Raw genomic sequence first — 25,040 nt, 5'->3', positions numbered from 1 at the left:
CCTGGTGGCTTTGAGGAGCTGATGGGTTCCCTTCTGTAGCCACAGCGGGTTCTCAAATATCCAGGAGGAAAGGCGGAAATCCAAGGCTGGTTTTGCCCTGCCTCCCACCTTCTGAGTGTGACGCAAGCTTTCCTCAACGGCTCTGGTTCGGTAGGAAGGGTGAAGGCAGGAAGAGGGTTACACCCCAGCTCCGCGGCTCAGGGCGTCGGGGAAGTTAGCATCTCTGAGCCCCGCTTTAGCCCGCGTTGAACTAAAAAGTGATTAAACCGGGTGCTGCTAACCTCCTAAGAAGGGTGTTTGTGCTCAGCTTGCTAACTGGCCGAAACCTTAGCGCAGAGGCTGGCACAACATAGGGGCCGAATACACGTTATTCCTCGTGTCAACCCCCCGCCCCCCACAATTGCCAGGACGATACAATCAGTATGAGAACCCTGTTACTTGAAGAAAAAAGGGGGCCAAAGGGAAGGTCCACTACAGCCCCCAGGCCACATCCATCTAGCTTCCTGCTGTTGTCAATAAAGCTTTATTGGAACATAGCCACGCCCGCTTCTTTACAGATGTCTGGCTGCTTTGGGGCTGTAACGCCAGAGCTGAGAAGTTTCAAAACAGATCACGTGGCCCACAAAGTGAAAAATATTTGCTACGTGGCCCTTATAGGGAAAAAAAAAAATTGCCAACCCCTGGTCTAAAACCTTCCCGAGGTTTTAATTTTCTGCATGGTTTTGGGTCCGTCGCCGTGTGCCTTCATTAAGTGAGTGTGGTGGAGAGCTAAGTGCATTTTAGTCTCCTCATTTACTTATGGGTAAGATCCCTTCCCCTCTCTGTGCCTCGATTTTCCCCATCCGTGAAATGGGGATGGTACTAAGCCTCTGTCTGGTAGGGTTGTTGAGGATGGGATGAGCTGACGTGCACCAAGTCTTCCCCAGTCCGGGGCAGAGTTGAGCGAGCCGCTGAATGCAGAGCTCCTAACAGTGATGCCCGAGGTCCTCTTGGGGCCCACATTAGGGGCCGAGGCGATGCAGCCCGCAGACCAGAATGCTTTCCCGGTGGAAGCTCGTGGGCCTCTTTGGCGCTCAAGGCCATGACTTCCATGCCATTAGTGCGGAGGACGAAGCGGCTGAGCTGACCTTCCAGAGTCAAGAGGCAGACAGGATCCCAGAGCTGGCTGGGTGGCCGTGGCTGCAGAGACCCGAGGTCTGAGGATGTGGTCCAGGCCTGGCCTCGCGGTATGAAACAGTCTGGAGGAGCCTGGCTTGGAAATCTGAAGAGGGATGTTGAGATTATGCAGGCCAGTCTTCTCGATTCATCTCAACAGGGCCCGGGAGGCGTTGGCCGGGCCAGGGCCCAGAGTCCGGGGCTGACCACTGCGCCTTGCGGCCCACGGGGCTGAAGTTTCTCCCCAAAGTGGCAGTTTTGTCACAGGGCACATGAGAGACGAGCAAATAGGGGGCGCTTGGCTTCTGGAGCACGATTCAGCGATGAGAGGGATACAGAGCAAGGATGTTTCATGCACCGTTTGGGCCCAGAGGCCAGCCTCGGGGAGGGAGCGAAGACGAGAAAAAAAACCCAGCCATTACTGCAAGCAGCCAGTAGCCCACCCTTCTCCCTGCCCGAGCTGGACGCTCACCTCTCCTCCCAGAGACCCTCGGGAGGCTTTCCTCCACTCCTTAGGCGGAGAGGCTGTCAGGATGTGATGGGTTGGGCTGACTCCGGAGACTTGCCCAGAGGTTCCCACCAAAGGTGTGAAGACAGATGGAGGGTCTGACAGGGGCAGAGGGGACCAGGAGGTGAACAGCTGCTGGCAGGGGAGAGGGGGCCGTGCGCAGGGTGGGTGGGAGGGCAGTCCGGGTGCGCTTCCGTCCGTGTGAGCTGCCGGGGTTAAGCTTCGAACACGTCCTGCGGAAGGGGACAGCCAGGGCGGGTGTCTGGGTCTGTACCAAAGCTGCTGGTATTTGTGACTCCCCGTAAGCTCCCTCCGCCCTCTGGGCAGGCCAACCACACACCTCCGTGGTCTTGGGAGGGGTGGGGGGGGGTACACTCCCCACCAGGACAGACCCGCTTCCCGGGCCCTGCCTCCCCACCGGCAGGGAGGTTCTCCGGAGCTCCCCTGGGTGAGAGGGATGGGATGGGGTCTGTCTGGGCTGGGGACGTCACCCCTCACCCGAGACTGCAGGTCCTTACCACGCCCCCCCCCCAGTAGCCTTGGCCTTTGTTCTCACAAAAGCCCAAGGCGATTATTGTGTTGTGGGGGTGGGGGTGAAGTTGGGGCTCTGCGGAGCACCTGCTCCTTGCACTGGTCAGTTTGCTGCTGGCTGGAGAAGTGCCCCCTCCCGGGGCCTGAGCCGGGTCCTTGTCTCCGAGCCATCCCGGGAAGGGGGGCTTGTCAAGGCTCAGAGACTCCACGGAGAGACTGCCTAGCCGAAATCCCCTGGGAAATCCATCTATGCAGCTGGCTCTCAGGCTAACAGATACTTACAGAGGGCCTACTACGTGCCAGGCACCGTTCTAGGCACTGCGGATGAATCAGTGAGCGTCAAGGATGTCACCGTGCGGAGGTGACGGTGTAACAGGACAGACAGACAATACATAATAGAACGGCAGGCCATGCGGTGTATCTGATACGCTGTTGACAAGGGCAGCTTAACTTGCCAGCCCCTGTGACTCAGACTCTGTCCTGAGAGTTTCTTATATGGTAAATACTTGGTAGCAAAGCCAGGCTTCAGCCCTCATCTCTAGAGCCTGAGAACGTAACTAACACTGCCCTCTGCCTCAGAGATGCCCACTCTCTCTCTCTCTGTCTCTCTCTCTTTTTCTTTTTTTTTCGGAGATTGGCTGGCAGTAAAAAAAAAATCCTGTCCCCTTTAGCTCCGCAGAGGGGAAAGCTCATTCAGCCCATGTCATGGATGAGAAAACTGAGGCCAGGACCTCAGGTTAGGGGCCAGTGGGCAGAGTTGAGTCACACGGGCAGAGGCCTCCTGAGAGGTTTAGACAATAATGAGCCCAGCACCTCAGCCATGTGCAAAGCTCAGCTTTGCAAGATCGGGGGCTCAGCACTCGGTAAGATACCCCCAGCTTTGTGCACGGGGTCCCCGTGAAGAGGTACCAGGAGAACAAATACAGTTTGACCCTTCGACCATGTGAGGGTTAGGGGTGCTGAGCCCCCCCACCCCACGATTGAAAACTCACATATAACTTTTGACTCCCCCTAAAATGTTACTAACAGCCTACTTCCTGTTGATCCAAAGCCTTACTGAGAACATATGCAGTCCATTAACTGCTTATTTTATACGTTCTGTTTCTTTGACGCTGTGTCCTTACAATAAAGCAAGCTAGAGGAAAGGAAACGTTATGAAGAAAAGCCTACGGAAGAGAAAATACATTTGCGGTGCTGTGCTATATTTATTGAAAACCTCCATGTATAACTGGACCCACGCCGTTCAAACCTGTGCTCTTCAAGGGTCAGTGTACTGCCCGTGCGATCTCGTCTCTGATGGCTTGTTGGGGACTTGTTGCAGACCCTCCCGCCCAGCCCGCTCTCGCCCCTTTAGCCCAGGCTGAGGTCCTTGGACACAGCTCTTAGAAAACAACTCAGGACAGCTTAGGACAAGAGGAACCTTTCGTGGTTATGAATTACAGTGAGTAATCTGATGCCCGCCGTGGCTAGGAGTCGCACACAGGGCACGCTGGGAGGCAGGGGTAGTGGGCAGGGAGATAAAGGGGACACCTATATGTAGGTCCCTTAGGATGCCTGCCCTTATAGGATGCTTGCCCTTAAGAATTCCCCGGTCTGATGGGGGAGACGCAGCCACTGCCTTGAGAGGCTCCTGGTCTGGCCGAGGAAGAACTTCACCCATCCTGAGGAGCCCACAGTCAGACAGAAGAGGAAAACCCCCGTCCTTAGATGCCCTGGTGTGATGGCAGAAGCCAGCGCTGTCCCCGGGGGCTCCCGGTGTGAGGGGAGACAGGCTCAGAAAGTCACTCATGGCCACTGAGCAGTCTGAAGTCCTGAGCCAAGAATCAGGAACACAGTCCCGTCTGGCCAAAGGCTCCGGGCAGGGCATCTGGTGCTGGCAGCTTCTTTAGGGCCCTTGTGGGCGTGTCCCTGGGGTGGGGGTGGGGCGCCCTGGGCCTGAGCTTCCTTCTCCCCCAAACTTTTTCAGTGCAGATTCTAGCAGAGCTGGAAGTGGAAACTTCTGGAAAGCCCAGACAGGGGAGAAAATTGCCCCAAACCGTAGTTAGCTTAGCAGCAGGGCCAGCCCCCAGAGCCCCAGACCCCCAGCGGAGGGCTCCTGCCACAGCTTCACAGGAAGGGGGTGTTTCTTTTTTGCCACCGTGGCTCATTTTGCTCCTTCGTAATGTCCCACATTCATTGTGTCCTTTGCTCCTCGCTGGAGCTTAACAGGAAGGAACCTGTAAAAGGGATTTACATATTTACGATTTCCCCCAACTGAGCTAATGAAAAATATTCTCTTGAGTGTGCGGTTCATCACACGGCCGCAGTCACAGTAAAACAAGCCTTTTTGTCCTTTTGGGCTCCTTGATGTTCTCTTTTCCTTTCCCTCTTTGGCCCGTTAAGAATTACCTGTGACGGCCAAGGTGGGGTGGATGCTTCCGGAGGGCCGGCACGGACGGGGCCAAATGCTTCGGCTGCTTTCACTCACCGAACCCTGGCCGTTATCTTGTGACCTTCGTTTCACAGATGAGGAAACTGACTTGTCCAGGGTCAACTACCTCTCCATCCATCCGTGTGCCTGCCATGTGCCAGGCTCTGCGATAGGTTCTGGAAAGTGGCAGAGCTGGGATTGGAACGGTCTGCCTCCAGAGCCCTCTGTGCTATTCTGTGGTCTCTGGCTGCCCCCCGCCCCCACCGCAGCCCCACCCCCCAAGGTCCGTCCTGTGGTCCATCTGGTGAAGCTGAAGTTTGCAGCCACGGGGCATAGTCAGGCTCAGGGTCCAAATCATCCAATGCGAAGCGTCCCCTTCCTCCTAAAATCGGCAGGAATAAATCTCAAGGCTTTTATTTAATTTCTTGATGAAAAGGGGTCTCCTGAGTGATTTGCCACAGCAGACTTCGCTCCTGGCATCACTTGAGGGCCTCAGGGGACCCAACCCAGCAAGGAAAGGCACTCCATCCGCTGAATACCTGCCGAGGGCCAGATCCCACGGAAGCGTGTGGGCTCTGTGAAGTCATTCAAGCGTCGCAGAAACGCTCTACTTGGGGAAACAGGCTCAGAGAGGTTAAGTGACTTGCTGAAGGCCACAGAGCAGCTGAGCGGCCGAGATGGGACAATGACACCGATCTGCCTGACCCACGAGCCGTGCCTCGCGGTGCCCCTCAGCAGGATCAGTCCGCTGTGCCCCTCGTGCGATGAGCCCTGGAAACTCCGTGTGCTGCTTTCTCCTCTCACTTCCTCCTTGTGTTTTTTTTTTCTCTTTATTGGCGACACTGCGTTTATAATAAGCATTTAAAATGAGTCTTGCTGGACCAGGGACGAGGAAGGAGGAGGGAGTGGGAGATTTGTAGGCAGGAAGACGGGGAGGGGGATGGCGGGGTGTTAAATAGCCCAGAATTTTTTAAAAACTGATGCAAATCACTGGTAGGAGAGAAAATTATGTGCAATTACGTCCTGATATTGGAAGGTTTTGCCTAGCCCAGGCAACAAGATCTCATTAACAAGCAGAAAATAAGATTGAAATGGTGTGTAAAAGAGCTGAAAAATGAATTTGAATGCTGCGTTTGTCCACAATTACCCCCTCCTTCACACGTATTTTATTGCAATTTTTTTATTATTCTTAATCTCTCCATTCCTCAAAGCAGATTGGGGACATCCTGGCATTACCGGGGCATCGGGAGGAGTGCAGAGGATTTCTTGCTCCCCTGAAAGGAGACCCTTCTCTCGCACATTTTCCAAGGTTGGGTTTTGGAGGGATCAGAATTCATTTCTCCGGCTTAGTGGGTTGTAGGAACACGGGGGCTTTAACCCCAGCCCCCAGCCGAGTGAGCGCGCTCCTCTGTGCCCCGCCCAGCCCTTCCTTCTTCTCCTTTCTGGGCGCCTCTTCTGCCTCCGGCTTCCTTCCCTTTGCCTTCTCAGGATCTCCTCCAGGCTTTCGCTCTCCCAGGGGTCTCTGCCACAAGCCCCCGCACCCCACCCCACCCCGGAGTAGGAGGACGCTCAGGGGCTAGAGAAACAGCTCGGGGCTGGAGTTCTGGTTCTGCCATTTACTGAGCTGCTGTGTGGCCCTGGGGCAGCTTGCTTAACCTCTCTGGGCTTCATTTTTTCTCATCTGAAAACGGGAAGTGATAATCTCTGCCTCTCCGGGGGCGCTGTGAGGATAAAGCGAGAATTCGAGGAAAGTGCCTGGCACATAATAGGTGCTTAATAAATTCTAATCCATTCTTTACTTCTCTGCCTCCCTCTGCCCTGCATCCACGCCCTGGCCTCCTGCTCTGCCTTACCCCCTTCCCCTCCCTCCCCTCTCGCCTACCCTCCCTTCCATTGGTTGGAAAATGCCCGAGTTGGGCTCCAGTCCAGGACCACATGGTGTGTGTGTTCCCCTGAGCCCAGTCCTGGGGGGGAAAGAATGCCGGGTGCGGGAAGCACCCTTTTCTGCTGAACACACAGGATGCTCTCCCCGCTCCGCTCGGGCCTTGGAAAAGGATGAGCAAGGACAGAACAAGTGACCGGCTCAGGTTGGAAGGACACGGCTCTGATCCTGAGTGGTTTTCCCCAGGGTTAGGGAAGAGCTGAGTCACCCCACCCACCCACGTACCCATTTCTCACCGTGACCAACGATGATGGGGGGGGGGTCAGGGGTCAGCTGGTGGGAAGGGCCACAGTCTGTGGCCAGATTTTCTCGGCCCCGAAGCCAAAGGCCATGTGGCAGCATCTGGCCTCCCCGGCTGGCTTCCTCCATACCCAGGACAGCCCAGCTCCCAGAGACCCTCTGCCACAAGCCACGTCTGCCTGCCTCCGTCAGGCGTACCAGGCGGGGGACCGCGGGTACTGTCTTCTCAGTTCATCAGGCAACCCCACGCCCCAAGTGCCCTCTCCCCCTGACTCCTGGCCAGCCCAGCCCTGGGGCAGGGACGAGCTACCAGGCTCAGAGAATCGGCCACGGGGCCCCGGGCATCTGCGAACCCTGCCATCCCCCGGAGGGACGCACGCTGCCAAGATCCCGCCTCACATCCAGCTTTGCCTTTGTCCACAGTGAACCTACCTCAGTGGGAAAAGCTGAGCTATTTCCCCCCCTGGAAGGGCCAAACAAAACCACCTGCTCCCGTCAGTCAAGGGCTCAGCTCCAGCCCACAGGGAGAGGCCTGGACAGAGCCCCGCCTCCTGTGAACACAGACCCTTGTTTATTTCTCTGCCTTTCTCACCCCCTTTTCCTGGGTGGAGGGGCCAGGGCTGGGCCGGGCATGTGGGAAGGCAAGACTGGCATCAGGAACTTTCCAGATTGCTGTTGAGAGAGGCAGGTCATGCCTGTGTACAGGAACTAGGGTGGGGGGGGGGCGGTTTATTGCTTCTGGGTGACTTTAGGCTCTTTTTTTTATCTTCGAGAGAGAGAAGTAGGAGGGTGACGCTGACCCGTTCTCCTTTCTTAGAGGACTAGGTAGGATTCTGGGAAGATAGCATCTTAAGTCCACATCCCTGAGTCTGGACAAGAGACGTGGGCCGCTCTGGGACTTTTTTTGCCCACCACCAAATCGTGTGCAGGAATCTGGACGGCACACCTTGAAGAGGTGTGGGCGGGAGCTTCCCACCGGGCAGAGTAAGGTGGGGAGGGGGGCCCGGATGCTCCATGCACCCCCGCGCTCCTCAGTGGGACCACAGCAGTACCCAGGGCCTGATGACTCGTGTTGGTACCACACGGAACCCGGCGTCTGGCACGCAGTAGGCCATCAGCCACGGGTGGTGAGCCCCCTGCGTTTGCAGCGACGCTCTGTTCCCAACAGGTGTTGGAGGCAGCCGATCGTTCAGTCTGTATTTGAATGTCATTACCTACAATGCCCTCCATTTACCTAACTTCTGTTATTCACACAGCGTCTAGGGAGACTCGAAAAAGAAATGTACTTGGCTGTCCCTCTCTAACCTCCCATATTTCAGGGGCCGCCTCCCCACCAAAAGTGTCGTGGACAATTTAGTGGGATTTCCGGCCGGCGAGGATAGGAAGTGCAGAGGGGTCTGGGGAAGGAAGGGGATGGTCACGGAAGGCTCCCTGGAGGAGTCTCAGCGGGGAGGTGGGGTTTGCTCAGGGGACAATCAGGGAAGGGCTAGGAGGTTGGTGCACACAGGACAGCAGCAAATCATCAAGCGAATACTAAAACGGTGTCTAATGCAGATACATCAGGGACAAGTGGAATGATCATACGGACGGGAGTTCGGATACTGGGTTCTCTACTTACTTGCTGTGTGGTCACAGGCCAGTCACATGAGCTCTCTGAGCCTCAGTTTCCTCAGCTGGAAGACGGGACCGATACTACTCGTCGTGCAGAATTATGACAAATAATGAGACTTTGTTCATGTGAAACACGTAGTACCAGGCTGGGCATATAGCAAGCGCTTAATAAGTGACGGTCTTCCGGTCTCTGCTTCTCCTTGCCCTGATTAGAAATTGAATGAGTGATGTCCTTTCTCTGGCCATTTCCTTTTTGGGACTGGAGGTCTGGCTTAGCCCAGGCCATGCCTGGTCACCGACTGGAAAGGCAGGACATCTGAGCTCCCTCTCCGCTCCGCTTCTCACCCTCTGTGTGACCTTGGTAGATGCCTCCCCCTGGGCCTCAGTTTCCCTATCTGTGCAATGAAAGAGATGAATCAGTCTGTTCGTAAGGCACCTTCCTGCTCAGAGTCTGAGATTTCTGTGGGTTCTTTGTACAAGCACATGAGTCACAGCCTCTAGATCTGTGGGCAGGGACTGGCCCTCCTCTCCAGCCTGCCCCCCCACCCCCCTCCTCAGGCTCATGGGCCCCAGCCTGGGCCTTCTGGGCTTCCCAGCAGGCCAGGGGTTTAGCCTTCCAGAGCTGCCTGGTTTGGTGGGAAAGAATGCAAATAGCGGATTTGTCCTTCTTTCTGATTAGTACGGGGGCTTGGAATGAGACAGTCCCGGCAGATAGAGGGGAAGAAAATGAGGGAGATTAGCAATTAATACGGCGGGCAGACTCGGAGCGGCACAGGCTGGTCCCTGGGGTCCCCAGCGGGAGGGAGGCCGCCGGGATGGCCAGCCACAGGACCTGGGAGGCCGGTGGCACCCCGGGTAGGAGAGGGAGGGTGACTTTGAGGGACCCCAAAGAGTCACGCTCTTCCCTGCCTCCAAGGTGTTGTGCCTGCTGCTCTCTCTGCTGGGACTCCTTCTCCGCCACCCTGTCCCCATCTCAAAACCACTCCTGCTTACTCCTTAGGACTTGGCCGCCTTCCGGGAAGCCTTCGCTCACCCCCTCCTGGTGGGTTAGTTGTGCTTTCCCTGTGCGTTTATCACATCGTATCAGTGTGTTAAAAGTACTTGTATTACTAGGCAGATATTACCTAAGAATAACGTTCTCTTTTTTTGAGCACTTATCACAGGCCAGATGCTGTGCTAAGCCCATCACATGGATGATCTCATTTAATCTTCACACGATCCCCTTTGGAAGGGGAAGACCTCAATTATTTCTGTCTCGCAAATGGGGGGACAGAGGAACCAAGCAGTGTACATAATTGGCCTGAGATAAATCGCTAACAAGTGGCCGGCCCTGGACTTGAGCAGCCTGCCTGCTCCCAGAGCCCATGCTCTCACCCAGCATCTGTCGCGAGAATGGTCTGTGGCCCACTTGCTGGTAGGATGTGGGGGGCCCCACACGTGACTCTGATCTCGGCTACTCCCAGTGCCCTCAGGGGCAACAGAGCAAGGGGTACCAAGACGTGGGCTCCGGGGTCCCTGCGCCTGGTTCCAATCACCAGTACTGTCACGTCCTGCCTGTGTGATTCCAGAGAGGTTCTTCTCTGCCTCAGTTTACCCCTCCGTAAAGTGGGGCTAGCAATAGGTTCCGTCTCCTAGAGTAAGCTGAGGAACAAGCATGTTGAGATACGCGAGGCATGTTGGCCTCCGGCACACTTCAGGGGAGCTGTTTGCAGACAGGGGCTCCAAGGCCACACGTTGAGTTGGGGGCAGGGCCAGGCCCCAGACCTCCTGTTGCAGAATTAATTTTCCCCAGGGTCCCTGAGCTCCCCTGCTCCTTCCCGCCTCCTGGTCTAGGTGTCTGCCCTGCCCCCGCCTCAGCCCCGGGGCTGTCCTCTCTCCAGCCCCTCCTCTCTCCTGGCCCTCTCCCCAGCTGTGAACGTTTCTGCAACACCTTTGGGAGTGGGGACAGGTGTTCTGAGCCACCCCAGGGAGTGCCGCTGCAGGATAACAGCTGATGGGGAGGAAACAGGCAGAGGACCTTCCTCCCCGTGTCTCCAGGGCCGTTGTTCTGGAAGGTCAGGCCTGAGGACATCCCCCACTCCCCTGTGGCCTTGGCCAGTCACTTCCACCCGGCACCTGTTTCCTCCAGAGTGATGAAGGCCAGCACTTTCTTCAGAGGGAGGACAGACTCGCTGGCACCCCCCAGCCCAGCCAGGCATGCCCCCCACCTTCCTTCTCCTCCAGCCTGCCTTGCCTCCATGTCCTGTCCCTCAGCCCAGAACTTTCTCTGGGTCCCAGCTGTGATTTCTTCCCCGCACCCTCCTCTGCTTCCCGCTTCTCTCCTTAACCCACGCCCTCCCCTCCAAGTGCCCCAGTTCTCCCCGCCCCTTGTCCCTCACCCCATTTGCACCCAATCTGCTCTCAGACCCCTTTCTGCCCTCCCTCCTTCTCTCTTCGCTGGCAAACCCAGCCCTCCTCCCCACTCTCTCTCCCCTAATCTCTCATTCTTCTCCACTCCTTCTCTCATTTCCCGATTTCTCCAGCCCCCCGCCCCCCGCCGTCCCCCCCCCCTCGCAATCTGCCCACTCTCAGGGCGGGGGCTGGGCGCGGTTCTGAGTGGGGGGTGGGAGAGCTGGGTCGGGGCGGGGGCGGGGGTGGCGTGGGGGGGAGGGGACCGGGGGAGGGGACCGGATCCCCACTCCCGCCCCTCCCTGCGCTCCTCAGCGCGCCTTTGATCCATGGCCCGAGGCCGCCTGACAGTGGAAAATGCGGGGAGACAAAACCACTCAGTCAAAGTGATTCCCAACAACTGTCTCCCCGAGATAAGGACGCGCTCGGGCTCGGCGGCCTGCTTAATTCCTGCTGCCCGGGCCCGGGATCGGGGAGCAGCGCGAGCCCGGCGGCCCCCGGAACACGCTGCCCGCCCTGCCCGCCCTGCCCGCCCTGCCAGCCCAGCCGGCCCGCCGATGCACGCAAGGTGGTGGCCTGGTGGCGGGGCGGATGGGACCAGGGCGAGCCATCCGGCCAGGCTAGGAAGCCGGCAGGAACTCACTTCCGGGGCAGTGTCAGGGCTCCACCCCCACTCCCCTTCATTCCCTCCCCCTCCACCAATGCACATGCCCATCCCTGAGCCTGAAACATTGGCGTCCTCCCTCTCTTCACTTAGCCAAGCCCCATTCATCTCTCTGGTGTCAGCTCAGAGGCCACTTCCTCCGAGAAGCCTTCCCAGACCAACCGTCCAGTCTGGGTGGGCACACTGCCTCCCAGGGTAGCAGTTGGGGCTCTGAATTCTAACTTTCTGGATATCGCTGTCTCCCCCTAAAGCAAGGGCTAGGTTATCCTAGTGGCCCATGACTCTGCTGCAAAGCCTAGCACACAGTAGGGAGCCAGTAAACTGCTGTGGGCACAGCTGGACACCGTGAACATTCATTCTCTGCCCAGCCCCATGCACCTGCCTTCGAGGACCTTCCTTCCAGTTCCGTCAGAGACAAGCAACCAAACCAGGAGCCAAAAGCCTCCAGAGAAGAGGCGATATCCCAGACAAGGGGAGGGATGGGGGCAGGGGGGTACCCGTGACCCCCAGAATCCTCCTATGAGGAAGGAAACACCTTCCCTGGGGCTGGCCTGGCTGGGCTGGACGGACCACTGGGAAGTCCCACTGTACGTGGTAACCATCTCCCTTGGCAAGCAATACTGCGATTTGGGGGTTCGGGAGGTCAGATATTGTAAAGTAAGGTCAAAAGGAGACCTTCGCAATCCCCCCCAGAAACCTCAGAGCTGTCTGTCGGGGGCACAGAGACCGCCAGGGTGGTCCCATTGGAGGCAGGGTGTGGCAGTCACGGGGAGGCGGCAGAATTCAGCTCAGGACGTGAAGGGGAAGGGCTGTCCACGTCCAGGCCTTCTGTACAGGGAAGGGGTGGCCTTGTAAAGCACTGAGCATCTTGTTTCTGCGGGGGGGGGGGGCATGCAAGCAGAATCTGGTTTTGTCAGGACTGTTGGAGAGTGGATTCTTTGCAGTGTGGAGGCTTCAGGAGAGACTGTGGCTCCCAAACCTGTGCATCAGAATGATCTGGAATGCCTATTAAAGATCTAAATCCCAGGCTCCACCCTGACTGGCCGGTCCCCTAGGTCTGCATCGGGACGAGGAGAATCCATATTTTAAAGAAGACGCCCGTGTGAGGCGACCTGGGATTATCAAAGCGCTGGATTAGCAAGCTTTCACCTTGTCAGCCTCACATGAGCACCTTGACCTCCGCTTTCTTTAGGAAGTGACCTCAGGGGAGGCCTCAGAGGAGGGTCTGTTTGAATTGAACTGAGATCCCTTTTCCAGCAATGTCCAAGCCAGAAATAGTCCATCCTAGGAATAGTTCATTTAACCCATTGCCTCCTTTTGCTAAGAAAGACACCCACAATGGCCCTGCATGCTTTCCACCGCCGAGAAGGACTCCAGGATTAGCAGGGCTTTGCCGAGGGCACGAGTGGGTATGGCAGCGGCCTTTACCTTCATCTCCGCCTCTGCCCGCAGTGGTGTGGGCAGTCCCCGCTTTGCCAGCAAAGCCCCTGGGAATCTTGTCAAGCATCCAGCAGAAGAGGGGGCCCCGGATGGAATGTATGAGGAAGCCCCACCCCTGCCCCTGTCCCTGGCACCCTGCTGGTCTCTTGCCTCCCCTCTCCCCCCCTGCAGAGAGCATCGCAGGATTAAGGTCCTGTGGGGGCCCTGTCAGGTGTCTTACACAAAGGGCACACCCAGCCTGAACCTGGGAGGTGATGCCCAGGGTAGAAGTTCCTGAGCCTCCCACGGGGCCTGCCTTCCTTTCCCCACCACAGAGAATGCACCCCCCCCCACCCCCCAGCTCCCCATGTTCTTCCCCGAGCCCCCTGGGTGCTGACCTCAACCGCAGCTGATTCCATGTTGCCCCCGTGAGGAGGAAGCAGCTGTCCCAGCTGGGGTCCTGCCCTGCTTCAGCCCCCGAAGGAACAGGAGTAAAGGAAAAGGAGCAGAGTTGTTCCTTGAGCACCGATACTGTCCATAATAATGGCAGTGACCTCCTTGATTTGTTTAGAACGTGGGGGTCCATGAGGCACTTTTGCCCTGTTCACGATCTGATCGTCGCCACGTCCTGAGGGCCTAGGATCGTCATGCCCCTTTTGCAGACTCAGAGGCAAAGCTCAAGGTCAGCGGCAAGGGACAGCGTCGGAATCCAAAACCCAGGTCTGCCCGCTGGCAGAGATTCAACTCTCCTCCGTGCTGGGCTGCCAGATCAGACAGAGGCTGGCCTGGACCCTGGCGGCTCCGGGTCTGGTCTGCACTTGAAGTTCCCAGGGGATTCACAGGTTCGGGAGAGTCTGAGAAGCACTGGGTGAGGGGTCCTTTCTGACCGCCCAGTTTTCAGATGCCCCCGAAGCTCCCTGCAGTGACTCGGTGGACCACCCTTGAAGGCAGAGGGCAGAGAACGGAAGGGGCCTTGGAGGGAAGGCCCAGAGGGGGAGCAGGGGAGGTAGGCTGAGGGTTACCCCGGTCCTGCGGTCCCATGCTATGGTGGCCCCCAGCTGGACCAGGGCGTGAGCCTGGCACCCGGCCTGGCGGGCTCAGCTCTGGTGCGAGAAGGTCCAGAGTGATTCCAGAGGCGCCTCCTGCTGGAGGTATGCAGGAGTGATGGGCAGAAAGGCGGGGAAGTGCCCGGACAGACGGACAGACCGTAGAGAGAAACAGAGTGTTAAGATGCCGGCGGAGAGGGGCGCCTGGGTGGCGCAGTCGGTTAAGCGTCCGACTTCAGCCAGGTCACGATCTCGCGGTCCGTGAGTTCGAGCCCCTCGTCAGGCTCTGGGCTGATGGCTCGGAGCCTGGAGCCTGTTTCCGATTCTGTGTCTCCCTCTCTCTCTGCCCCTCCCCCGTTCATGCTCTGTCGCTCTCTGTCCCAAAAATAAATAAAAAATGTTGAAAAAAAATTTTTTAAAAAGATGCCGGCGGAGAGAAGGTCAGGGAGAGGAAGCAGCAGGGGCAGGGGGAGAGAGGGAGAGAGACAGGGGGAGAGAAGGAGAGTCTGGGGGGCAAAGCACTAGGAGGGATAGAAACAGGAAGAGAGAGAAGGAAAGAACGAGAGACGGAGTGAGACAGAGAGGGGTGCACAGGCAGGGACGGGGACAGGAAGGGGAAGACAAAGGGCAAACACAGGAGGCCAGCAGGGATCAAGGCGTGCTGGGGACTCAGGGACACGAACTTATAGAAATGAGGCGGGGACAGGGGGCTGAGACAGGAGGGCGGCCCCAAAGCTGGAGAGGGCAGGGGCCTCTCCCACCCCTCCCCGGGCTCCTGCCCTTGGTTCCTTCCCTCTGCTACTCCCTGCTCCTTCCTCCCACCTACGGTCCAGGTGTCCGTGGAGGGCCTTTTCCCAAGCCAAGGGGGCTGCCCGGGCCTGAACCCCAGATGCCCTGCTCCCAGCCATGGCCTCCTGGAGGGGCAGTGGTTAGTCTCAGAGACCCAGGAGCCCGGGGTGAGAAGTGCTGCCCTTCTGACGAGTGTTTCCCTTTAGTTCCAGATGCCACCCTGACAGGTGCTCCCTGTGATTAATGTCCCCACCCCCGAGGCCTGAGACCAGCCCCTCCTTCCCAAGCCAAGCTGGTGGCCGTGTGGGCAGCACAGGGACCGAGCCTTCCAGAATCCCCTCCTGGTCCCTCCCTCTTCCTCAGAACCACCCTCCGGATGAGCCGGTTGACTCTGGCTGAGTTTTTATTCCAGTCTGTGTCTTCCCATCTGTGTGATGGCATTAATAGCCCTGCCGCCATGATCAGGACAAGGTGTCGGCCAGGTGCCCGGAGCCCTTTGGGGTAAAATAGGGAGACCTCTGGGCTCTGCGAGGAGGACGCCCCCCAGCCCTGATACCACAGCCCCTAATGGTGGAGGTGGGGCACAGGAGAATAACTTTGGCTCTGACAGGAGCACCGGAAGGTGTGAACTTGACAGTCGTGAGATTGTGGAGGGGGCGTACAGGCTTCGGCAACCTGAAGGCTCTGTGCGGTGGCAGAGGAGGGGCCGCGAGTAGTGGGGGGTAGAGCAGGGGGCTGGGGGACTGCTGTCAGGGCTGGGGACCGTGGTTGGAGACGCAGGTGGAGTTTGAATCGGCCAGGGTTGAACGGGAGAGTTGTCGATAATAACCCTCCAGTTGGGGGCAGTGGCTACCAGCTGTGAGATCTTCAGCAAGTGACTCGACCTCTCTGTTCCTATAACCCGTGGATGACAGCGGTGGCTAGTTCACAGGGTTGTCATGAGCAGCAGACGAGTTTGCTTGGAACGCTGCCTGGCACGGAGCAAGCACTGAAGGATGATGAATGTCGTGGATGAACGCGTGGAGGTGTCACAGGCACAGGGTCGTGGAGCTGGGTCGTGATGGGAGCCAGGGACCCGGGCTGGCGTTGTGGTGCGTGCCGTGTGGGATGAGGCAGGGACTCCTTTCCGGCTCCCTTCCCCACCTTGCCCAACCCCCTTCCCCGAATAACCCCCCGGCAGCGCCTTCCCGGCCCTCAGCGCCAGTGAGAGAGCTGCTGTATCTCTTCCCCGAATCTCTCGGGGGCCCCGGGGACTAGAGAGAGACAACATCTCTCCGCAGCCGTCCCCAGCCTCTTGTTTGTTTGGTACGTGGGAGCCGTGGGCACATTTTTGCTAATTTTGTGACTGCCTTTATCAAATGGGGATTCACAGGCGCTTTATCCTCGATAAGTGGATTAGTCGGTGAACTAAATAAGACGGTGTGGGACGCGGGGGCTGCTCTGGAGAAGATATTTGTTTCGCGAAGAATGGAGTCTGCGTTCCCTGCCCTGTGCAGGCAAGGCAGGCCGGGCAGCGAAGTAGCTAGAGGGCCCTCCACACTCCTCCTGGGGCAGCGGAGCCCCGACTCTTGGGAACTCTGCACCGTGCAGACAGGAGGTGGGAGGGAGGCTGGGTCCCCGGAAGACAGGGCCCCTGGGTCCCTCTGGGCAGAGGGGAATGAACGGAGCCTTGGATTCAATCCAGCCACTTCAGGACACCTGGGCCCATTTGAAGACTCTCGCCTGCCTGGACAGCAGCTGCCTTCTCCCCGCCTCCTCCTTCCCTACACCTTCCCCTTCCTTCCTCCTCTCTCCTTCTAACCTTCCGCTGCCTTTTCCTCTCTTCCTCCCTCAAACACCCCCAGAGGCCTTTTGCCTAAGTCCTGTGAATCCAGACGTGGGCAGGACATGGTCCTCGCTCTTGCAGACAGAAAACAAAAGCAAACCCATGGGCCCCCCGAACATGTAGCAAGAGGGGACTCTGGTTGCACACTGGGCCTCTCAAACTTTTCCCCACAAACACGCACGCACATTTTGTATTCTTGGGCACGGTGCAGCCGTATTTGTCGCTCACGGTAACACAATCGAGGAGCCTCGTGTCAGGTTGGCTCCCCGGGAAGTTGCGCCACGTTTGGCCGGCGACTCTGCCCCAGCACGTGATGTTGCACGGCACTGTGGGTGTTGGGACCCAATCGGGGGGGAGGGGTGAAGATGACCGTGCTGCCCGGGGCCTGGGTGACTGAGAGGATGCTGGCCCGGCCACCTGGATCAGGGGTGGCCGTGCGGACGGAGGTCAAGGCCAGGAGGCAGCCGGGAGGGTGCCCAGGATGGAGGGCAGGGCCGAGGTGTGGGTTTCTGTAAGACCCGCAGGTGGAATATTACGCTCAGGGAGGGAGGAGACAGAGGCAGGCGGATGCTCGTTCCAGCTGTTGCCCCACAGCTGGATGAGAGCGGGGTGGGGGGGGGTACCCAAATGTTTTCGTCTTCCCTCCCACGTTTACTATGAGCGGCCGGAAGCTCGAGGTCCCTGTCCTGTGCAGCAAGAAGAATCTGGTTGAGGGCGAGGGGGGAGCAGAGACTCTAAGAAGGAAAGAAAAGGATGGAGCGAAGCATTTGGGTCCCCAGCTGGTCCTTAGCAGCGTCCGTCCTCCCCAAGCTGCCTCCAGCTGAGTGTGATTTTGCTATTTATTTACATGTAATTATTGCTATGAGGTGCAGATATTAACGCTGTCAAGAGCAATTTGCTCTGACATTTTTCACTCGCTCGGTGCCCCCGCCGCTCTCGATGGAGCCCAGGGCTCTCCCTGCTCGGGCCGCTGAGTGCTCGGTGGCCCGGCCGGGAACCACCCAGCCGGCAAGGAGTAGCGTCAGCGAGCTCACCCGGCTCCTGTGCAAACTCATTAAGCTTTGAAATTGAATTTGGTCCAGGAGAGGGCTGGCTGGGCCCTGCTCCACCGGGCCTAGGCTGGCTCCAGGCCTCCCTGCCCCGCCTCCCTCGGAGAAAACCAGGCAGGGTCCGGGGCAGGGGCCGGCAGAGGGCAGCTGGTGAAGACGATGGACGGGCACTGTCGGAGAGGCGGGTGTGCACACGCCCCAAGGCGGCCAGGGCGCAAAGGTTGGGCATCGCTGTTGCCCACCCTCTCGCTTCTGCTACCTGATTATCCTACGGGAAAACCAGGCCGCTCTGACTTCACAGGACATCGCTGTCCTTTGCAGGACAGCTGTCCCCACCTAACAAAGAGGCTTTCCTCTCTGGAGTCAGTCAAGCGTCTTACCCGGGATGGCAGGGCATGGCACCCTGGGGGCAGGAAAGGTGCTGAGCTGGCCCTGCAGTGGGTCCCTTAGGTAAATGCTGGAGGGAGAATCGTCTCTGGGATTAGACCTTCTGAGTTCAGATCCCAGCCCCCTGCTTACTGTGTAGACTGGGGCGAATCACTTAGCTTCCCCGAGCCTCAGTTTCCCGACCTGTAACATGGAACAGCCAATACCCATATTTCCTCGAATCTAAGACGGTTTGATGCTGGCCCACCCTTGACCTTACCGGAAGAGGTCAACAAAAGCACCACACACGGCTCTGTCACCACTGCTGCCCGACTTTGATGCTATCTGGCCGCAGCCGCAGCCGCAGCCAGGCGTCATGGATGACGGTAAAATGCGTTCCGATCTCGGGGAGACTAAAGCACCCGCCCTTCGGACCGCCGTTCTAAGGCGTGAAGGGCAGTACTGCCTGCCCATAGTAGGTCCTTGGCATGCACAGTAGGTGCTTAATAATGACACCTTTGATCACTTTTCCTTTTGAGACTCTCCATAACCGAGGGCCATTTTCTAGGAAAGGAAACTGAGGCCCATTCATTCCTTCACGCATTCTGCCTGCTTGAGGGACTCGGCTGCTTAGAGAGGGGAAGCGGGCCTGAGCTATCATGGCTGTGAGCCCTTAACGCATTGTGATATGAGCCAGCTTGTCTGCCCAGGTACTAACGAGGCCTCCCTGCCCCCACTCACTCCCTGTCACTGCCATTCTGCGTCCTCGTCTCCGGCAATTACCGAGGGGGAGCACCCCCCACGCCAGGGAGGCTGAGAGCCTAGGCCTCCCCACCCTCCTGTTCTCCCAACCTGGGCCCAAAGTCCAGGAGGCCCCCCTCCGCCCCCCTCTCAGCCCTCCCACCCCTTCCCTCCCCTCAGCTCAGCCAATTAGGCCCCTGACACCTGGAGCCACTGACAAACTGTTTCTGTCACTTGCTCTCTGTCTTTCATTAGGGCCGCAGAGGAGGGGGAGCGGGAGGGGAGGGGGAGGAGATGGGATCTTTCATGCTTAGTAAGGCCAGATACATTAATTACAAAACGGCCATTTGCCGCGTGAAAGTGTGCTAATTAAATTTATGCAATCATTATCTTTAAATAGTCATATCTTTCCCGGCGATCGGCCCCTTCCTTCTCCAACCCAGCCGCCGCTCAGATCGCTCGCTCTAATCCCCCTCTGCCATTATCGCGCCATCAGAGATGGTCCCTGAATCCCACCGCACCCCGCTAGCTCCAGCCCCTCACGGGGGCCGGGAGTCCTGGGGCTTGTCCTGGCCTGGACACCATCGAACCCGGGAACCACCCAGGGAGGGGACGCCAAGGCCAGCCCCCCTCCGGTGCTTCCAGATATTTCTAGATGTTTCTGGATTTTGGAGCCTGGCATCTCACGGAGCAAACATTGGAAATGGGTGTGTGCGTGTGTGTGTGTGTTTGTGAGAGAGAGAGAATATCTTTGACTTCTTAGACAACCAGTGGGGAGTCATTCTGTCCAGCTCCCCCACTCCCCCGGGCCGTCTTTAGCTAGGCCTCCAAGGACCCCTGGGGTGGGGAGGGGGCTCTGTTGAGTTGAGGGGCTGGTGTGAGTATGCCACAGACCCCTCCGTTTATTCTTTTCATTCACCCTCCCCTATACCAGGCCCTGTGCTGGGGATAACAGATAAATTCATTCATTCATTCATTCATTCATTCACTCAACTAATATTTGTTGGACACCTGCTATGTGCCAGGCACTGGGAATAGGACAGCAAGCCTGCCCCCAGCAGCTCCTGGCCAAATCCAGGGTCAGGGTCAGGCTGTGCCCAGGGCAGAAGGCAGGGCCACAGAAAGGCTGAAAGCATCCTCTGGGTGAGGCCCGAGCCCAAGGCCTCATTCCGGCTTAGCCTTCCCGAGTCTTCTTCCCCATCTAGGCTGAAGCCGTTCTCTGCAGAAATTATCCTGCCTGCCTTCCTCCCCAACCAGACAGAGCCTGCCCCCCTGAGTCTTTTGAGGTCTGCTGTGTTGGACGTGGAAGGGAGAGAAAATCCGAAGGAGTCTGGGGATGGCGAATCCCCCTCCGGTCAGAGAGAGCAGTCAGTGACCAGATGGCCCCCCGGCCCCAGGGTGTGCCCTTGGGGAGGTCAGCTAGAGGGGCAGACGGGACACGGACCCACACATAAGCCACACTGGCATGTGCACGCAGACTCACGAACGTGCACACACATGCAGTATTCCCACGTGTGGTCCTCCCACCTGCACCCATACATTACGCACGCACGCACACATCAACCTGAGAATGACCCAGGGCTGTATATGGTACACGAAGACCACAGTCAGGGGCAGGACAAGCGTATTGGACTAAAAGTCGGGGGTAGAGGATTGCCACTCATTCGCCAGGTGACTCTGGGTGAGCCCCTAAGCCTGTGCCTCATCTGGAAAGTGGGGTGACTGTTTCGTAGAAGAGGTGTGAGGCTTGAAGGGAAATGCTGTGGAAACCGTCAGGGGTTGTGCTGGGCAAGAGAATGGCAGTAGCCGGGCTTAGAAAAGGATCTGAGAGGGGCTGGGGTGGGGGTGGGGGGGCGGAGGAGGGAGGGGACCTTGCCGGCCAGGCTGAGCACCGGCTCTCCTGGCTGAGATGTGGAGGGTGAGGCCCGTGAGCAGAGAGATGGATGGCGAAGGAGGGGGGAGGGGCAGGGACAGGGAGACGTGCAGGAAATCTTGTTTGGAACCTCAAAGTCAGCACCCGAAGCCCATTACCGCTGTCCACAGGGGGCAGGGAGAGGGGAGGGGGCCCCGATCCTCTTAGCAAGACGCGAGCAGGAGAGAGGGGGAGCGGGGGGTGCTCGGCTGCCTGGGTGGGTGATTTCTCGCTTGCGGTAATCCCAGTGTGCAGCTGGGGGACAGGCAGTGGGACGGGCGGGGGACGGGGGGCGGGGGGGCGGTGTTTGCGTGAAGTGTGTCTGCGTATCCGTCGGGAGCCGGCGACCGTGGGGTTGTGAGACTGCGGTGTCCGTGACTGTGTAAGCGTGTCTGCCTGCGTGTGCATCCGCGAAGCGTGTGACGGCGCGCGGCCTGGCCGCGTGCGTATGTGCACTTTTCCGTGCGTATCATTCTGTGCGTGTTCGCGTTGGCCTGTCTGCATAACGCCGCGTGCAGTCAGCACGCGCGTCAGCGTGTTTTGCGTGCGTGCCCATGTGTCCATCCGCGTGGGTGCGGATTGGCGCCGGTTATTACGCGTGGGTACAACAACGGCAGTGACTTGGGCGCCGCGGTTTGCCAACTTGGCCGCACGTTAGAATCACCGGGGGAGCGGGCTTTAAACCCTCCTGATGCCCAGAGCCTCAGACCGACTCCTGGGAGCCTGCGGGGGTGTGAGATCCTGGGACCAGCATTTCACGAGACTCCCCGCTGATTCCGGTGGGCGACCAAGGCGGAGACACAGAGCTGAGCAGACAGACCCCAGTGGAGCAGCCTTGACCCTCAGCCGGGCATGCCCCCAGGAGCTCCATCTGGACCCGGTGAGGGACTCCAGGCCCCAGACCCTTAGGGACCAGGGCAAGTCATGAGCGGGGCTGCCCCCGGTAGTCCCTCAGTCCCCAGAGACAGATGTCACAAAGTTCAAGCATTGTGTTCCATACCCTTGCCTTCTCTCCTGACAGTGGGCAATCGGCAGCCCTCCCCCCAAAACGTGCCCCCCTCACCTCTTCTGGGAGTCGGGAGAATGAATTAGTGAGACGGGGGACCAGGGCTGTCGTGGGAGATAAAAGGGTTCAGTGGGCCCCACCAGCCGGTCCTTTTGGAGCCAAACCCGAGGCTGAGGGTAGGCGGGAGCGGCCGTAAGCCCAGGGATGGGCTATACTCCCATCAGTTTGTGGTGCCACTCTCCTGGAGTGGAAGTCACTGTCCCCTTTGGGCCTCAGTTTCCCCACCTGTGAACACGTGGCAGTCTCCCGGGTTTGTATGTATTTACGTGGGCTTCCGTGTAAGCGGGCGTGGGGGCAAGTGTCCCGGAAGCTATTGGGTGATCCAGACAGAGGCGTTGGGGGCCGCCTCGCCTCCCTGGACTCAGGTGGGGTGTCCTCGTGAAGGTGTGCCTTGGCCCGCTGACTCACACCCGGCTCCCTTGTCAGGGTGCAGGCCCCAGCTTCTGTGGGGCGGGGGCGGGGGGGAGCAGAGATTCTCCACTCAGAAAGCGCCCACTGTGTGCCAGGCCCCATGGGGAGGAGGGGGTGAAAAAGACACAGGGAGGAGCTCCCTGAGTCCACCCTTAAGGGTGGCTTTCAAGCTCAGTCCCTTCTGATCCAGGTGGAAGGGGAGGGGCAGCTAGCGTGCGCGGAGAACAGACCGTGTGCCTGGCACTGTCTTAAGCATTCAGCGTGCACGGACCGTTTAATTCTTAAAGGGACCCTATCGGTAGCTACAGTTATTGCCGTTCCCATTATACAGATGAGAAAACTGAGACATAGAAGGCTAAAGAAACTGCCCAGGGTCACAGCTCACCCCGGGCTGAGCATGAATGTTAGTGCAGATATTCTGGTCCCCGGTGCTGCAGGGAAGCTCCTGGGAGCCCTGGATGGCCGAGTGGGGTGTGTGTATGTGTGTGTGTGTGTGTGTGAAATGGCTGTCCCTCCGGGGGCTCGGGGTCCCCTCTGTCAGTGCCAGGGTGGGGCCCCCTGACCCGCCCACGGGTCCAGGTGGTCCTTGGCCTCCTTCCAGCCCCGGTCCCATCTCCGGGCCCCACTGCCTTGACCTCTCCAGGCTTCATCCCCGCTCCCCCCCCCCCCCCCCCGTGTGTCCCTCCGCGGCCCCCTCCGCCCACCCCGCACCCTGCCACGGAGCCCGAGTGATGGCGATCCCTTTCTAATTGCAGCCTCGCTCCCGAAGCGCGCTCGGTTATCACAGAGGGTGCAGATCCCACCGCTCTGCCTCCTCGGTCCCAGGCCCTGGGGCCAGCTCAGGAGCGGAGGGAATTAATTACATTTTTCCCATCCCCTTCTTTTAAAGGACCGGAGCGCGCCACCGCATCCCGGGGGGTGGGGGGTGGGGGGGTGGCGAGCGGAGGATGTGGAAGGAGGGCTGGCGCGGGGCTCCCGCAGCCCCCACCCCCAAACCGGCGAGCCAGCCTCTCCCCAGCGGGCGGAAGGGGGCTGAGGCTGCCCCTTATTGATTTAGTCTGGTGGAGGCTGGGACTGATTTAGAGCTGAGGGAGAGGAAGGGGCTGGGGGCGGGCGGGGGCCACGGCGGGTGGGGGCAGAGGAAGGGATGGCTGTCACTCAGCCTGACGGACAGCCCGGAGCTTTGCCTTCAGATAAAACCTTACAGATGTGGAGGTCGGTATTGATTTTGAGTTAGTAACGGTAACGTACCAAGAAGTAATACATTAGCGAAAGCAAGGTCACCGGGAAAAAAGTAAAACCCACCGGGGGAGAGGCCTTAGCATTCTTGAGGGGGGTGGATTACCGCATCAGACTGGGACTTCCTCAAGTTCAAAAGTTTGCAGGCCCCAGACCTCTCAGCTGGGCCCCTAACCCTGGGCAAACGCTTCCTGCTTCTGCGGGCCCTGCTTCTGCTCCCAGGGGTCCCCGGGCCAACTGGGGGGCATGGAGGGCCACTTGGGTCCACAGGACCCGCTCGTCAGGGTCGCCAAGGGCCTCTCCTCCCCCACGGTCTCCAGCACAGCCTGTTGGGAAGGAACACAGCTAGAGGGCAGGGAGACCCGGGTTCAAATCACAGCGCTGCCACTTACTGGCTGTGTGATCTCTGTGATTTCGCCTCTCTGTGCCTCAGTTTCCCCATCCGCAAAATAGGGGAGATAATAGCTTGGAAACTGCCATGCCTAGAGTCAGGGGGTTAGAGGAAATGGAGAGGGGCCGCCAAGGACTCTGGGAGAGAGTAAGCACATCCCTATTCACACCTATCCCAGATGTGGATTTGATTTGATGTTCCAGGGCAAATCCCATTGAACAAATCCCATTACGGGAAAATCTCCCTGGGCCTGAGCTGATTCTGAGCTGTCTGTTAATGGCCCAGGGTCCAAGGCCTCCCAAGCCACTGGGCACCATGCAAGCCCTTTCTGACAGAGGCCCCAGGAGGCCTTGCAACTCTCGGGATTTCACTCAGCATTGACCTCCTTGCTCTTTCTTAAACCTGCTGGGTGTGTTCCCACCTCAGGGCCTTTGCACTTGCTGACTGGTCTGCCCGGAAGGCTCTTCTGCTATACCCTCCCATGGCTGGCCCTTTTAGGTCTTGCTGGATATCACCTCTTTGGGGAGGTCTTGCCTGCCTATTCCACATCCCCCCTTTATTTTTCCTCTATAGCACTTCTCGGTATCAGGAGTTTATATAATTTGTTGTCTGTCTCCTTCATTAGACTGGTGGCCCCAGGAGGGCATTGAGTCGCTGATGCTCGGGTCCCAGCTCAGTGTCTGGCTCACTAAGTATTTGTTAAGTGATATCCATGAATTCAACAGGGTTTTTCTAGTATGTAGCAGGCACAATGTAGGTGCTGGGGTTGCAAAGGTAGATGAGCCATGGTTCTATCCTGTCCTCAAAGAGCTCACAGCCCAGCCCTCTTTGCGGCCTGGCACCTGGTAGCACTCTGTGATGTTTGCTGAATGAATAAATGAATGAACGGCGGATGTCTTTGGGAGACACCGGATTATTTGGTGTATCAGGGATATGACGTGTCAGGCAGGAAGAGGGGGAGAAGCTGGGACAGGCAGGCAGCGGTCTGATCACAAGAAGACTTTGTCCTGTTTATCTGGGAGGTAATGGGGAGCCACTGATAATTCTTGAGTGCTGTGGTCAGACTCGTGGTAGTTCTCTGCCGGTCTCTGTCTTGCAGGATGAGCACTGTCTGTGTGCATGGCTCCCGGCCCATCCCAAAACATGCCTGTCCTCTTCCTAACCCCTCCCCCTTTCCCTCCCCTCCCCCATTCCTCCCCTCGCCCAGCCCTCCCCTCCCCCAGTCCATTGTCTCTTGTGAGCTTGGCATCTTGGTGGTGTGCGGGAGGGGAGGAGGGGAGGATTAAACCGGGGTCTCACCAGAGCTGACAAACCCTCCCGAGAGTCTCCCCGCCCCC

The 25,040-nt window shown here is 58.3% G+C and overlaps 1 protein-coding gene across 1 annotated transcript in view; it reads left to right on the top strand.

Annotated features, from left to right (window-relative positions):
* Positions 1 to 25,040, top strand: part of PAX7 (paired box 7) — a 154,187-nt gene that overhangs the window by 108,985 nt on the left and 20,162 nt on the right. The gene's annotated exons all lie outside the window — the stretch shown is intronic.

The sequence above is a fragment of the Panthera uncia genome (assembly GCF_023721935.1).
Source record: "Panthera uncia isolate 11264 chromosome C1 unlocalized genomic scaffold, Puncia_PCG_1.0 HiC_scaffold_4, whole genome shotgun sequence".
Lineage (NCBI taxonomy): Eukaryota > Metazoa > Chordata > Mammalia > Carnivora > Felidae > Panthera > Panthera uncia.
This window is presented reverse-complemented; position numbering and strand designations above follow the sequence as displayed.